Genomic DNA, 14446 nt, shown 5'->3' on the forward strand with positions numbered 1-14446 from the left:
CCCCCCCCATATCTGGTTGCAAGCCTTGTTCTAAGAATCTCCTATCTCAATGCTGTATAAGCTCTGCTCCCCAATTGTCCCCCAATAAAGCAGCTTACAGCCAGTCACTGAACAGGGGAGATAATATGGTTGGACATCCTGCCAGGTAGGGGAGGAGGAGTTAGGAGAGAAAGGAGGGGATTCAGCCACAGGCAGAGGTGCAGGAGAGATGAAGAAGATTCAGCTGGAGCAAAGAAAGAAAGAACTAAAAAGCACGTAACTTAGAGATTTTGGCCAAGACAGAGTCAGGATAACATAGAGGGTTAAACTGGTCAAAATTGTGCTGTAAAGCTTTTGAAACAAATATAAAAGTGTCTCAATTATTTGTGTGATAGCTGGGTTAAGAAATAAACTAAGAGAAACAAACACAGTTTTATAAAAATAACTCATAACATTATTCCCTTAACAATATAATATAATAACCATTTACATTGTATTAGGAATTTTAAGTTATTTTGAAGTAGATGGAGCCAGGCGTGGTGGCTCAAGCTTTTAGTGCCAGCACCCGGGAGGCAGAGGCAGGTGGATCGCTGTGAGTTCAAGGTCAGCCTGGGCTATAGAGGGAGTCCAGGACAGCCAAGGCTAACACAAAGAGACCCTATCTTGAAAAAAAAGTAGATGGAAGGATAGATAAAGGTTCTATGATGTACCTCTGGGCTTTTGGTGTCCCCAGAGAAGTCTGGGAACCCCTTCCCCTGAGACTCAGAGGGATGCTGGATGGGTTAGTAAAAGAACATGGCCAGGTTCCACATGATGAAAAGGAAGAGAGAGGCGCTGGAGCACTTTAGGAAGACTTTTCCCACCTTGGTAAAATGCCAGGTTGAGAGGAGCTGCTTTTGATCCGCTCTGGAGTGGAGGTTAGGTGAGGAGGTGCTGCTTAGATCTGGCCTTTTGGCACATTACCTGCCTGTGTGGACTCGCCAAGGCACAGAAAGCCTGACTGTTGAGATGAGACTTCGCCTTGACCCGAATTATTCCACATTGTGTAAAATCGTACTTCCATAAAAAACTTGTATAAAGCTTTCCAAAATGAGCTTGCCGGGAGAGGCTCCATTTTACAAGCAGCGCTTGACTCCGTTGGGTACAAATGCAGATGCTGACTCTGCCCTTGGTTGGCATAGAAACAACGCTATCTGCCTGGCATGATGGAGAAAACAGAAAGGATGCCTCTCTGTGAGTTTATCAAGCTAAGCTGGGACTAAAGGAGTACATGGGTATGCTGAAATCACGCCTAGGAAACGAGCCTCAATAACTTACTGGACACATGAGGCTGAGGAAAGGACCAAGCTCCCCCACCTGGATACAATGGAGACGAGGACATTTTACACGTCGATGGCATTTTAGTCCCTGGCATCGGGCCACTGGGTGTGCACATCAGGCAGAGAACTCCCAACTGTCACAAAGGCTTAGCGTGCTGCAGTCCCCATTGTTGATGCGGCCTACTCAAATTGCTGTCTGTCTGTCTGTTTGCCTGCCTATATCTGTCTGTTTGCTCCTCTGAACCCCAGCTTGCCTTTGCCTTCTAAAGCTTCCATAGCCTGGCGGGTTGCTTTAGTAAGTCTCTTTGAGATCCTTTCCACTCGGACTCTACAGCAGACCGAGTGAGGTTAGTTATCTGACTCCTAGCATGGACTTCTTACCCCTCCCTGACTCCTGCCTCGCAGGCCCTAGAGCAGTGGTCCTCAACCTTCCTAATGCTGCAACCCTGTAATACAGTTCCCCATGATGGGGTGACCCCCCCCCATGTGAACTTATTTTCGTTGCTACTTTGTAACTGTAATTTTTGGTACTGGTTTTTTTTTTTTTTTTTTTTTTTGGTTTTTCGAGACAGTGTTTCTCTGTGTAGCCTTGGCTTTCCTGGACTCACTTTGTAGTCCAGGCTGGCCTCGAACTCACAGCGATCCGCCTGCCTCTGCCTCCCGAGTGCTTGGATTAAAGGCATGTGCCACCACGCCCGGCACAATTTTTGGTACTGTTATGAATCGTAGTGCAAATATCTGATATGCAAGATGTCTGATATGTGACCCCTGTGAAAAGGTTGTTTGAGCCCCAAAGGTGTTGTGACCCACAAGTTGGTTGAGAACCACTGCTCTAGATGAACTCTTCTGTTGTAGCCCCCTTTCCTACCTGATGGAAGTTCTTTAAGGACACACAGACACACAGACAGACAGACAGACACACACACACTCGCATACACGCACATATATATGCATGTGCACACCCCTACCTACCTATATAGTTGATTGATAAATATCCATATGTTATTGCATGATGTATAATGAATGATCCAAAAGTTAATATTAACGTTAAAGTTGGACTAAAAGAACATGTGTTTGCCTCAGCCAGCTATCAAGAAAGTTGGGAATACTTGGCAAATGCTGCCAAGAAATCCGTGTAGCATGTGAATGTATTGTTATTTAGTAAATTCTGACATGATGGAAGGACACCAATATGCACATCTGTTTCTGACAGAGTCGGCTCATGGTACTGACTCAATTCCCTGACACTGTTGAGGAGCTAAGCAAGCCTTAAAAGCCAACGTCTTTAGATTCATTGTTTCAGCTTTACCCCCACCCCCCCAGTCTTAATTGTTGGGGATGGAACTGAGTTAGGACCACACACAGGCTCGCTCCAAGTTCTTTTGTTATATAATATCACTATCATCACAAGAGGACACCTCCTCACCCCATCCTCATTCTGGGGAACCAGTCCACGGCCTCTCACACACGAGGCAAACAATCTACCACTGAGCTAAGCGTCCTGTGCCTGAAATAAATACTATTGTTGTTAAAGTTGACAGAATTCCCAACCTGGTCAGAAGGTGCTTCATTTGAGCCTGTGTGGATGCAACAATGAGAGGCTCCCAATGGGTCATTCCGTTTTCCTAACTCTTCAAAGAACAGTTCCCACTTTGGTTTTGGTCAGATGACAAATGACGGCACTTTGTACACGTGTCTGTAAAGTAATTTTAAGTTGGCTAAACAAGGAGGGTTGAATTTATAAATACTAATCGTTTACTTCATTTATAAATAACTCTTGAAACAGAGAATGAGAAAACTATTAATCTCCCCAGTGGTGAATTCAAGGAAAAGTTTTTGGAGGAGGCGACATTTGGTGCAGAGCTGATGGCTGAGGGGAGGGTATCACCTGCCTGGTGCTCATAGACCCATCTACTCTGGGCCTTATCTGACCTGAAGGATGACTCAGCTAGAGGAAACGGCGCAGGCAACAGCCCACTGGCATGGTAGTTTGATGTCTCTCGGTATGTGTTAGAGTTTGGTATGCTGACCCCGTGACAGTGTGGTTCAACTGAGCCAAGATGTGAAAAAGGTTGGGAGGAATCAGATTCTCTTACACTGGAAAGCGAAATAAGGGCAATCCATTAGATGAACAGAAAATTGAATATCCCGGCTAAACTTGGTGACATGCACTTGTGGTCCCAGTGCTGAGGAAGCTGAGGCAGGAGGATCAGGGGGTTCAAGAGCAGACTCGATCACAATAGAGGGTGAGGCTAGGGTAGGTTCTAGGGCTCCCTGTTTTATCCCCTACTTCAAATAAAAAAAAAAATGAAGGAGAAAAAAAATCTTTGAATACTTTAGCCTTTAAAGACTTTGGACCTGGCTTCTTGCTTTGGGTGGAACTTTGTGCCCATTTCCCCTGCTCTGTGCTGGGATTCCTCCGCCTTAAACTTGCACAAGTCTTGTGTATGCTCTCCCAGTCTCTGTAAGTTCATATGTACATCTGCAAGGCTCTGCTTCCTTGGGGCCGTCTACCACTTCTAGCTTTTTACCCCATCTTTCTGCCCCCTCTCCTGCATAGATCTTTGCGCCTTGAGGGGAAAGGTTTGATAATGACATCCCATTGGGCTGAGTGCTCCAAATCACTCACTCTCTGACCTGTCCAGGACTGTTCTCTGTGTTAATTACTATCCATGGCAAGAAGAAGCGTCTCTGATGAGGGTTGAGTGTGGCACTGATCTGTAGGTGTAGCAGTGTGACATTAGGCGTGGTTTTATTGCTGTCTTGTTTTTTGTTGTTGTTGTTTTTTTGTTTTTGGGTTTTTTTTTTTGTCTTTTTGGTGTTTTGTTTTGATTTTTTTTGAGAGAGAGAGAAAAAAAAAAGAACATGAAGTTGGGAGGAGTCCAGAGAGGGAGAGACAAAAATATATTCTATAAAAAATTTGCAATATAATCTGAGATTTTCTGCCTCAAGAAGGAGCATAGATGTGGGTGTGAGGAACTGTAGATGTCATTTATACAGAGGTCCATGACAGAGGGAAAAAAAGGGTTTAGGGAGGGATGGGGAAAGAAAAGGATATATACTGTATGAAAATGAAAGGTTTACATTAGGATGCAGAACAGAGAGATACAGGAACTGAGGAGGTAAACACAGGGTCTTAAATAATAAAATAAACAAATAGATAAAACAAAGAACAAAGTACAATGGATTTTAATGTAACAAAAATACTTATTAAAATGCTTGACTTCAGGCCAAAGAGTTGGCTCACTGAATAAGAGCATGTACCGCTTTTGCAGAAAATCCAGGTTTAGCTCCCAGCATCCATGTAGGGCAGCATACAACTGCCTGCAAATCCAGCTCCAAGGGGTCCTATGCTGTCCTCCGGCCTTTGTAGGTACTACACTCATGCACGTGGACACACCCAGAGGTACACATATAAACACACAATTAAAACTAAAAATAAAATCTTTTTAAAAATGAGTGAGTGGGCTGGAGAGATAGCTCAGTTGCTAAGAGCACTGTCTGCTCTTCCAGAGGTCCTGAGTTCAATTCCCAGCACCATATCGTGGCTCACAACCATCTATAATGGTGCCCTCTCCTGGTTTGCAGGCATACATGCAGGCAGAACACTATGTATGTAATAAATAAATAAATCTTTTAAAAAGTACATGAATATATTTTTTTAAACAGAACTTTAAGAAACAAATTCTTACCTAGTTTTAGTGTAGTGGCACAGAATAGCCAGCTCTGTTTAAAAACACCCTTTAATAAGTTTCCCTCTCTCTTTTAATATTTACTTATTTACTTATTATTTGTACAATATTCTGCCCGCATGTGTGCCTGCAGGCCAGAGGAAGGCATGAGATTTCATTGTGGATAGTTGTGAGCTACCATGTGTTTGCTGGGAATTGAACTCAGGACCTTCGGAAGATTAGACAGTGCTCTTAACCTCTGAGCCACCTTTCCAGCTCCTGTTTCCCTTTTTCAATTGGATATCTGTGAGAAGTTGAATTTTCTTCACCTAACTTAAACAAAACAATGACTGCAGCAGATCCAGTGAAGAGCTGACAGAGAATCTGTATTTCTCAGGGTGAGACAGATGTAAGAAAGATTCACTAAGATCGGAAACAATGTCGTTCTTCTATGTTTTGTTTCGAAAAGTATTTTTAGGCCAGGCATGGTGGCGCACACCTTTAATCCCAGCACTTGGGAGGCAGAGGCAGGTGGAGCGCTGTGAGTTCGAGGCCAGCCTGGTCTACAAAGCGAGTCCAGGGCAGCCAAGGCTACACAGAGAGACCCTGTCTCAACCCCCCCCCCCAAAGGCATTATCTTAACATATAAGAGGTCACAGCCCTTTCAATTCCTTTTAAAAGGAATTAGGAAATATTTGTAAAGTCATCCGATGTTAATTTTTAACATGGTATCAGCAAGTTCCCTACACACACACACACACACACACACACACACACACACACACACACACAGAAGCCCACTGACAATAAATCTAAAGAGCATCAAAGGAATCTGAGACCAAAAAATAGGGAAATTGTGGTCACTTGAACAAGAGTTCTTCTGGCATATCCACATGCATACTGGCTGTAGAAGAAAAACTAAGCAGATACACCCTCCGCAGTGTGACCAACCAATGACGGCCAAAGCTTCAGCTTGGGTGAACAGAGACTTGATCTGAGGCACCGTGGTGGTCCCGGCTTCTTCAGTTCACAGGCCTGAGTTGGGAAGGACACCAAATACACGGATCAAGGACCTCCATGGTGCACACTGGTGTGCTCTAGAACCTCCTGAAATACAGGCACCATTCGCTCCTGTAACTGTGAATTGGAGTGTGGGTAAAGGGAAAGAGACATATACCTTTCAGGAAGTTAAAAAAACAAAAAAACAAGAACAAACCGGTTTTAAGATAAGTAGCAGATTCCTAGAGAGGCAGGTGTGGCTCTAATGGCCATCAGTTGAAAAGTAGAGTTCTATATATAAAACAGGCTCACTGGCTAGAGCTGGAATCAAAAGCCACAGCAATCGGCATACTTCCACTGGCTGGCTGACCTTGGTGGCACAGACCTGTAGTCCTTAGCATGTGTATGGGTGAAGCCTCCACAAGGCTCTGTCTCAAAAGAAAACTAAAGCAAAAAGCTGAGTACAGTTTCCCTAGAGAAACTACACAACTAGCTACTAAGTACCCCCAAGATCATTCAACATCATCACTGAACGGGGAACTATACGAGGTATATAGCAGAACTGAAAACATATGTCCAAACAAAGGCTCACAACATGAATGTTCCTGGCAGCACTGTTCAGAATAGCTGACACACGGATGCAGTCTGCTCTGTCCCAGGACCAGTAAACAAATACAATGTATCCAAACAGCTCTAAAGCCCTACTCCACGCTACAGTGAGGACAAATCCGGAAAACATTAGGTGAAAGGAAAGAAGCCAGGTGCGAACTCCCTCACCAGCTCAGTACTACACAGAGGGTCCTGTCACTGCGGGGGGGGGGGAGGGGGGGGGTGTGTGTGCGGGGGTGGGGTGGGGGGGGGTGGGGGAGAGCCAGAAGGAGGAAAACTCAGCCTGTTATGGATTGTCAGGTTTCGCTTGTATTAAATTCCCAGGATTAAAATATCACGGGAGGGGGAAGTAGACTAGTGGTTTTCAGAGGTGGGGGAAGGAGGGGACGGCGGAGAGTCAGGAACGACTGATTACTAACAGGGTCAGGGTTTCTTTTGGTGATGAAGAATATGTTTAGAGAGGAGATGATCATACAAGTGTGTATGGATGTGCTACAGCCCACTGATGTGCATTTCAAAAGGTTTTGGAGATTGCAGTTATTTTTATTTTATGTGCTTTGTCTGTCTGTCTGAATGTATGCCTGTGCGTCACGTGCGTGCAGAGGCCAAAAGGGACATGTCAGATCCCCTGGGACTGGAGTTACAGATGGCTGTGAGCTGCCATGTGGGTGCCGGGAATCAAACCTGGGTCCCTCTGGAAGAACAGCCAGGCCTTTTAATCGATGAGCCGTCTCTCCAGTGCCCTGCTGTGTACATATTAAAAGGTGAACTTCATGATACATGTGCGGTCGCTCTTTGCTACTTTGTGGGTTCTTCTTTTTCCTACCCTCTACCCCGCCCCCCCATCCCACCCCCCATTTTACCCCCATCACGTAAAATGTGATGGAGATGTAAAGTATTTCTGGCAGACGAAGAGAAAATGCATTTTAAGATGGATTAAATTTTGACAGCAGATTAGACGTGGGAAGCAAAAAAAAAAAAAGTTCTTCTTTAACGATGGATGACTCTAAACTTTCTGGTTTGGGGGCTGTGATGCCTGGTTGTTCCAGTAAGTGAGTGAAGGTGCAGGAAAGGAGGAGCAGATTGTGTTGGGGGAGAAGATGCAGGGTTTTGTTCTTGGGGATGAGGATGCAGCTCAGTTGGTAGAGCACCTGCCTAGCATCCAGGAAAGCTCTAGGTTCAGTTCCTAGTCCCGGATGGTACTGGGAAGCTGGCTCGTGCCTGTAACTCCAACACCTGAGGTGGAGGCAGGAAAAGCAGAAGTTAATGTTATTCTGACTCACATGGTGAGTTTGAGGACATCCCGTGTTCGAGACTCTGAGAAGAAGAAGAAGAAGAAGAAGAAGAAGAAGAAGAAGAAGAAGAAGAAGAAGAAGAAGAAGAAGAAAGAAAGAAAAAAAAAGAGCCACATCTGCTGGGCTTGACACAGCACAGAGCGATCTGAGGATGTTTCCGTTGGAGGACAGTCCCATCAGATTAGTCTGTGGGCATGTGGGTGGGGTATTTTCTTGACTATTGACTGAAGAGGGTGGGTAGTTCGCTGAGAGCAGTGCCATCCCCGAGTGGACAGTCCTGTGGGAAAGCATGCTTGGCAAGCCAGTAGGCAGCATCCTCCATGGTCTTTGCTTTAGTTCTTTTTTAAAAAAAATATTTTATTTAATTTTAACGTATGTGTGTTGGTATGAGGGTGTCAGATCTTGGAGTTACAGACAGTTGTAAGCTGCCATGTGGGTGCTGGGAATTGAACCCGGGTCCTTTGGAAGAGCAGGCAGTACTCTTAACCACTGAGCCATCTCTCCAGCCCCTCTGCTTTAGTTCTTTCCTCTCGTTTCCCCCCTTGAATTCCCTCAATAGTGGATTGAGACCTGGAAGGGCAAGCCAGATCTCCCTTCCCTTCCCTTCCCTTCCCTTCCCTTCCCTTCCCTTCCCTTCCCTTCCCTCCCCGAGTTGCTTTTGGTCAGATGGTTTTTATCAGAGCAACTGAACAGCAAACTAGCTCAGAGCCCCATCTCAAAGTATAAGGTGAAGCCGGCTACAGTGGTCCCCTCCTTTAACCCCAGCACCCGAGAGGGAGAGGCAGGTGGATATCTGTGAGTGTGAGGCCAACCTGGTCTATCTTAGAAAGTTCCAGGCCAGCCAGGGCTACATTCTGAGACTCTGTCTGAAACAACTGCAATAATCAAAACAAACAAAAAGCAGAACCCTCTCCCCTAAAAATAAAAACAAATCCCCACATAAGATGGAGATGTGATTAAGGCCAGCATTCCAATGTTAAGCTCTGTTCTTCCTGTATACGCACGTCTGCAGCACACACGCACGCACGCATGCGTACTCATGGGAGATGAAAAGAGCATTAGGTGGGCAAAAGGGTAGAGACAGAATCACTTTTAACTAGTGAGCAGGAGGTAGCAAAGCAACGGTAGAGGAGGCAGGAGACCTAGGCCAGTGGTTGTCAACCTTCCTACTGCTGTGACCCTTCGGTACACTTCCTCATGTTGTGGTGACTCTCAGCCATACAATTATTTTTACTGCTACTTCATAACTGTACTTTTGCCACCATTATGAATTGGAATGTAAATATTAGTGTTTTCCTATGGTCTGAGGTGACCCCTGTGGAAGGGTCATTCGACTTCAAATGGGACACAACCCACAGGTTGAGAACCACTGATCTAAGGAGAAAGAGAGGGTAGTAACCGCACTGATAGAATAATGAAAAAGGTTGTCAGGCCACACAGCCATGCCTTTCAACAGTACAAACAGATATATTATACTGTAGATACACAGTGGCAACGTCGATGAAGTTTATCAGCACGCATAGCCATTTTCTTTGCTTCTTTTATAAGGCAAGCGCTGTACTACAGCCCCATTCTCTCTGTATATTTAAAAGCACTTTTAATTTATTTTTTATTTTATTTATTTATTTATTTATTTATTTATTTATTTATTGTTTTTTGAGATAGGGTTTCTCTGTGTAGCCTTAGCTGTCCTGGACTAACTTTGTAGACCAGGCTGGCCTCCAACTCACAGAGATCCACCTGCCTCTGCCTCCTGAGTGCTGGGCTTAAAGGCGTGTACCACCACACCTGGCCTTAAGCTTTTTATTTTGAAATAGAGTCTCAAGTGATGCCCAGGCCAGTCTTGAACTCCTTGTAATCATTGTGCCCCAGCCTGATGGAATTCCAGGCCTGCTGCTGCCTGGCTACACTTTTGAACTAGTGATAAGGAATTTGTGCTGGCTGATAAAGGTATCCTATGTGCTCACTGGCCTGTTGGTTTCTTGAAAGCTGTGACTTGATCTTTCAAGATTCTGGAAGATGCTTGGGTTTTGGACAAAGATTGAGAAGAAAGTCAACTGCTGGGTTTTCTGTCATTTGTGAGATCTAAAGTCCTACAACAGAAAATATGGTCCACATAAGTTCAATATGAAGCCCTTCCTTCTCTGACCCCTTGCCACTTAAAAATTATATATAATATACATACCATATGTTATACATGTATTTATCATATATTTATGATATAAATATTACATAGATATAGTGTATATTTATTAATATATTATATACAGGTTTTTTCTTTTTTTTAAGATTTATCTATATAAGCACTCTGTTTGCATGTATGTGTTGAGGCCTGTTCCTTCTGGGTAGCATAACTATAGTCATTTTTATTTCAGGCCTACCAGCCACATCAGCTCAGCTTGTTGCTGATAGAGGGAAAAGCTTTCTGTGCCAGGTGAAGTTGACCAAAAACTATGTTTATGTTCAGTATACTCTATGGCCTTGCTAGTCCTAGAAATACTCCAACCATAAGTGCAGGTGGCCCTTATATACACTCTACTTAGGACCAATCAAATTAAAGGTCAACTAAAACTGCTTTGTGTATTTAACAAAAATAACTTGAGCCAAAGGTGACCACCCTGTTCCACTGTCTCCCACCCCACCTCCCTATGAGCTAACTGTGGGTTCTGCCTTTATTTTATTTTTTAATTTTTTTTTTTGCTTTTTGAGACAGGGGTTTCTCTGTGTAGCCTTGACTGCCCTGGAACTCACTCTGTAGACCAGGCTGGCCTTGAACTCTCAGAGATCTGCCTGCCTCTCTGCCTCTAGAGTGCTAGGATTACAGGTGTGTGCCACCCCTGCCTGAGTTCTGCCTTTATAAGCTGTCTCTAAAGAGTGTTGCCTGTCACAGTTTGGCTCCTGAATTCACTCCGTGTCCCTGACCAGGGTCAGTCTTGGGGACTTGTGTTCAATAAACCATGCATATCTACCTGAGGCCAGTGTCTAAGTGGTTTGTGTGGCTTCCTCTGGGACCTAACAGTATGTCTGCATGTCAGAAGTGAGCATCAGACAGAAGAGGGCATCAGATCTCATTATGGATGGTTGTGAGTCACATGTGGTTGCTGGGAATTGAACTCAGAACCTCTGGATGAGCAGCCAGTGCTCCTGACTGCCAAGTCCTATCTCCAGCTCCACCCCTCCCTGACTGTGTCATTTGTAACCTCAGTTCTTACAATTCTATTTGTCCTATTCTCTAAGCAATTCCACCACTCAAATTTGGCAAATGCCTCCTCCCTCCCCTTTCCTCCTTCCTTCCTTCCTCCTTCTCTCTCTTCCTCTCCCTCTCTCTCTCTCCCTCCCCCTCCCTTCCTTCCCTCTCTTTCTCTCTCTCTCTCTCTCCTCAGGTTTTTTTTTTTTTTTAAATATAGCCTGACAGTGGCCTTGTACTTGAGGCAATCCTCCTGCCTCAGCCAAGCCTGGCTTGCTTGGAGCCTTTTCCTCCCGTCTCCTTCTCCTCTATCTGTTCCTCCCTCCCCTCTGCCTCTTCCTGTATTTCATTACTTTTTTAGAGACAGGGCCTCATTATGTTTCCTAGGCTAATCTCAAACTTCTGGGCTTAAGTAATCTTCCTGCCTCAGCCTCCCGAGTGGCTGGCACGACAGAAAAGAGCTACCACACTCAGTTCATATCCCTTAATATGCTGTTTCTTCAGCCAGGAATACCAGTCTGAAGCTAAAATCCTTTATCTGCTCCCTGTCGGTCTTGGAATAAATTCCTGTTTAATCACACATGACCATACCTTCACTCACTGAGGAGAAAAAAACAGCCCCACAATAGAGCTTCATGGTACTAGAACAGCCAGTGGGGAAAAAAGGTGACATCTCAGCAATCTCAGCGAAATCTTCGCTCGTTACGACTTTGCTGGACACTGTGTCTCACTTGATTTCGCAGGACACTGGTCTCCCTGTGCTCTGTGGGCATCGTCTCTAAGCCGGGCTTTCAGGGCACTCACAGTCATGCCCAGCCCCTTCTCTTCGGAACAGCATGTACCCTTCTTTCCCACTCAGGTTCCAGCGTCTTCTTTTTTTCTCGGGAGGATTACAACGTTCCTCCTCCCACGACTATCACAAGACAATTCTCAGCCAAGGTCTGAAGTTGTATCTTTGTTAAAGATACAGAGGGAGGAGGAGGGGAGAGGGAGGGGGAGGGAGGGAGGGAGGGGGAAGTCTTAGTTGCTATCTCTTCCCAAATCTGTAACTTCACTCTAATCACGAGGAAAACATCAGACCAACTTAAAGAATAGTGTCCAAAATACCAAGCACTGTTTAAGAGTGCCACACTCAAGAGAAATTAGGGAAAGAAGCCAAGAAGAAAAGGAGAGTACAAATGACACAGTGTGGGTGTTGGCCTGTGTCCTGAGGTAGGAACACAGCACGGTGGGAAAGAGAGGGAGAATCCCGAGGAAATGGAGGTTAGTAGTTAATACTATTGCACCAATGTCAAGCTTTTATTTTTTAATATTATCAGGATGATCAGCCAAGTGGCCCCAAGCCTGTAGCCTCAGCCCTCCAGATGCTGAGGCAGAAGGAACAGGTGTCTGAGGCTAGCCTGGGCTACATAAGATCTTCTTGTTTCAAAAAACCAAGTGGTATACACCGAGGATGTGACTAAGATGGCTGAGTGCTTGTCTCACATGCACAAAGCCCGGGATTGCATTCTTAGAATAGCACACAACAAACAGGGCACAGTGCTGCCTGCTGCCTGTCTGTGATCCTCAGGATGTTCTGGCAAGAAGAATAGGAGTTCAAGGTCATCCTTGGCTACCTAGTGAATTTCAGGCCAGCCTTAAATGTGTTAGGCCTTGTCTGGAAAAACAAAAAACAAAAAAAACCCAAAAAACAAAAAAACAACCCAAACAACAACAAAAAATTGTTATTGAGGCCCTAGATTGCCTCTCCACAGGGGAGGTGGGGAGATTAGGGTATCTGTTTATACCAAGACACCCTGTTATCTTTGTCAACTGTGTTTCCAGGCCTTTAAAAAAATTTTTTTTTTAATTTGTTTTGTTTTGTAGCTATACAGAAATAACTCATATAGGATGGGAAGGAGGAAACTTTGAAGGTGGGAGCCCTGCTCCGCTAGGCAGCGTGTGAATACTAGGGGTCCGGCAATGCAAGCAGAAACGGAAAGATGACCTCATTTGTAGTCTGGCCAGCGAGCCCAGCTGCATGCCGGCTGCACAGGTATCAGAGGCATCTTTTCCGGGCTCTCACTCCTGTGAGATGCTGCTCTGTAAATCAGGTCCGCAAGCCAGCTTCCCACGTAGGCCGTTCCCTAAATTTAGAACTTGCTTTCTTCAGGTGGAGAGCTAACTTTGAGGCTAAAGCATTAACCAGGGACTGTGGGAAGAAAGCATTTTCAAAGCAAATAACGACCCAAGCGGAGCGGAACATAGTCCCTTTAGCACACCGGAGCGGGGAATTGCACAGCAAGTGGCATCTTGCCAGGGAATTAACTCAAAACAAATCTCTTACAGCCCTGAGGTACTGGGGGGGGGGGGGGGGGGAAGGGTTTCAGAAAGACTCTGCGGGGGGGGGGGGCTGTGCAAGGGTTTACAGGAACTGCCTCACTTGATCTTTGATGTTAGCGCTCAGCTGAGCCTCTGGGGCAGGGAAAGGGCACGTGGGATCAGAGTGGGTACATCATAGAGAGACTATGGAGGCACTGCGCTGTCTTTCCCATGAGCAGATGAGGCATCCAAGGCACGGAAAGATGAAAGCCTGTGCCCAAGGGCACGCACTGGAGAACTGTGAGGAGAAATCCAGGTCCCTTTTTCTCCCCAAGTTTTCCAACCTTTGTACCTTATAGATGAGCGAGGCAGGGGATGGGGCGTCCACGTGCTCTTGCTCACTGGGTGACACAGCACTATTTCTGGTGCAGAGCTGAAGCATCAGTCGGCAAACAGCAGGACGAGATAAATGTGGTCCCCGTGCATGGGAGCAGCATGTGACAGTGTGACAAGATGTGTCAGCGCAGGAACAATTAAAAGCAGCGCCATGGCAACCAGCGTTCACTCTGGGCCCCAGACAGCATTGGTAATTGCCGGGTGCCGTTCAAGATGGCGTCTCATCTGCTGAGAAGCCTGCAAATGGGAGGGAGGCTCTAAAATAGACCGCAGAGTTAAAGCAGCCACAAGCAGACTCCATCTTCTTCACCAAGGGCTGGGGCTTTCTGCCATTACTCAGAGGAGAGATAAGCCCAGAGGCCTTGGGAATCCCCCAGAATTACCTCGTCTACTGTAAAGAGGGTTTTGCTTCCTCTTACGGCAGTGTGCTGTTTCAATGTCCCCTGAGCACTAATGTTCCAAGAAGGGGCTCAGAAGTGAGCAGAAGGGGAAGAATTCCTCCCTCCCCTATCCCCTCCCTTTCCCTCCTCCCTTCCCCCTCCTCCCTTCCCTCACCCCCCTCCCGTCCCCCACCCCCTTCGACCTCCTTTCCCTTCCGCCCTTATCATTACTATCATCACCACCACCATCATCATCATCATGATTATTATTTTGAGACACGGTTTCTCTGTGTTAGCCTTGGCTGTCCTG

The 14446-nt window shown here is 45.7% G+C and overlaps 1 long non-coding RNA gene across 2 annotated transcripts; it reads right to left on the reverse strand.

The window, feature by feature from the left end:
* Positions 1–313: 313 nt before the first annotated feature.
* On the reverse strand, positions 314–14174 carry LOC311597765. Of its 2 annotated transcripts, none has more exons than XR_014779343.1 (3): positions 13713–14174; positions 11651–12012; positions 314–1176 (listed from the first exon to the last, which is right to left on the reverse strand). It is a non-coding gene; the product is annotated as an uncharacterized lncRNA (long non-coding RNA). The 2 variants fall into 2 exon arrangements; XR_014779344.1 differs by lacking the exon at positions 314–1176 and adding an exon at positions 5883–6106 and having other exon boundaries at positions 13713–14172.
* Between the last annotated feature and the right edge of the window lie 272 nt (positions 14175–14446).

This window comes from Acomys minous (assembly GCF_964271855.1).
Source record: "Acomys minous genome assembly, chromosome: 5".
Classification (NCBI taxonomy): domain Eukaryota; kingdom Metazoa; phylum Chordata; class Mammalia; order Rodentia; family Muridae; genus Acomys; species Acomys minous.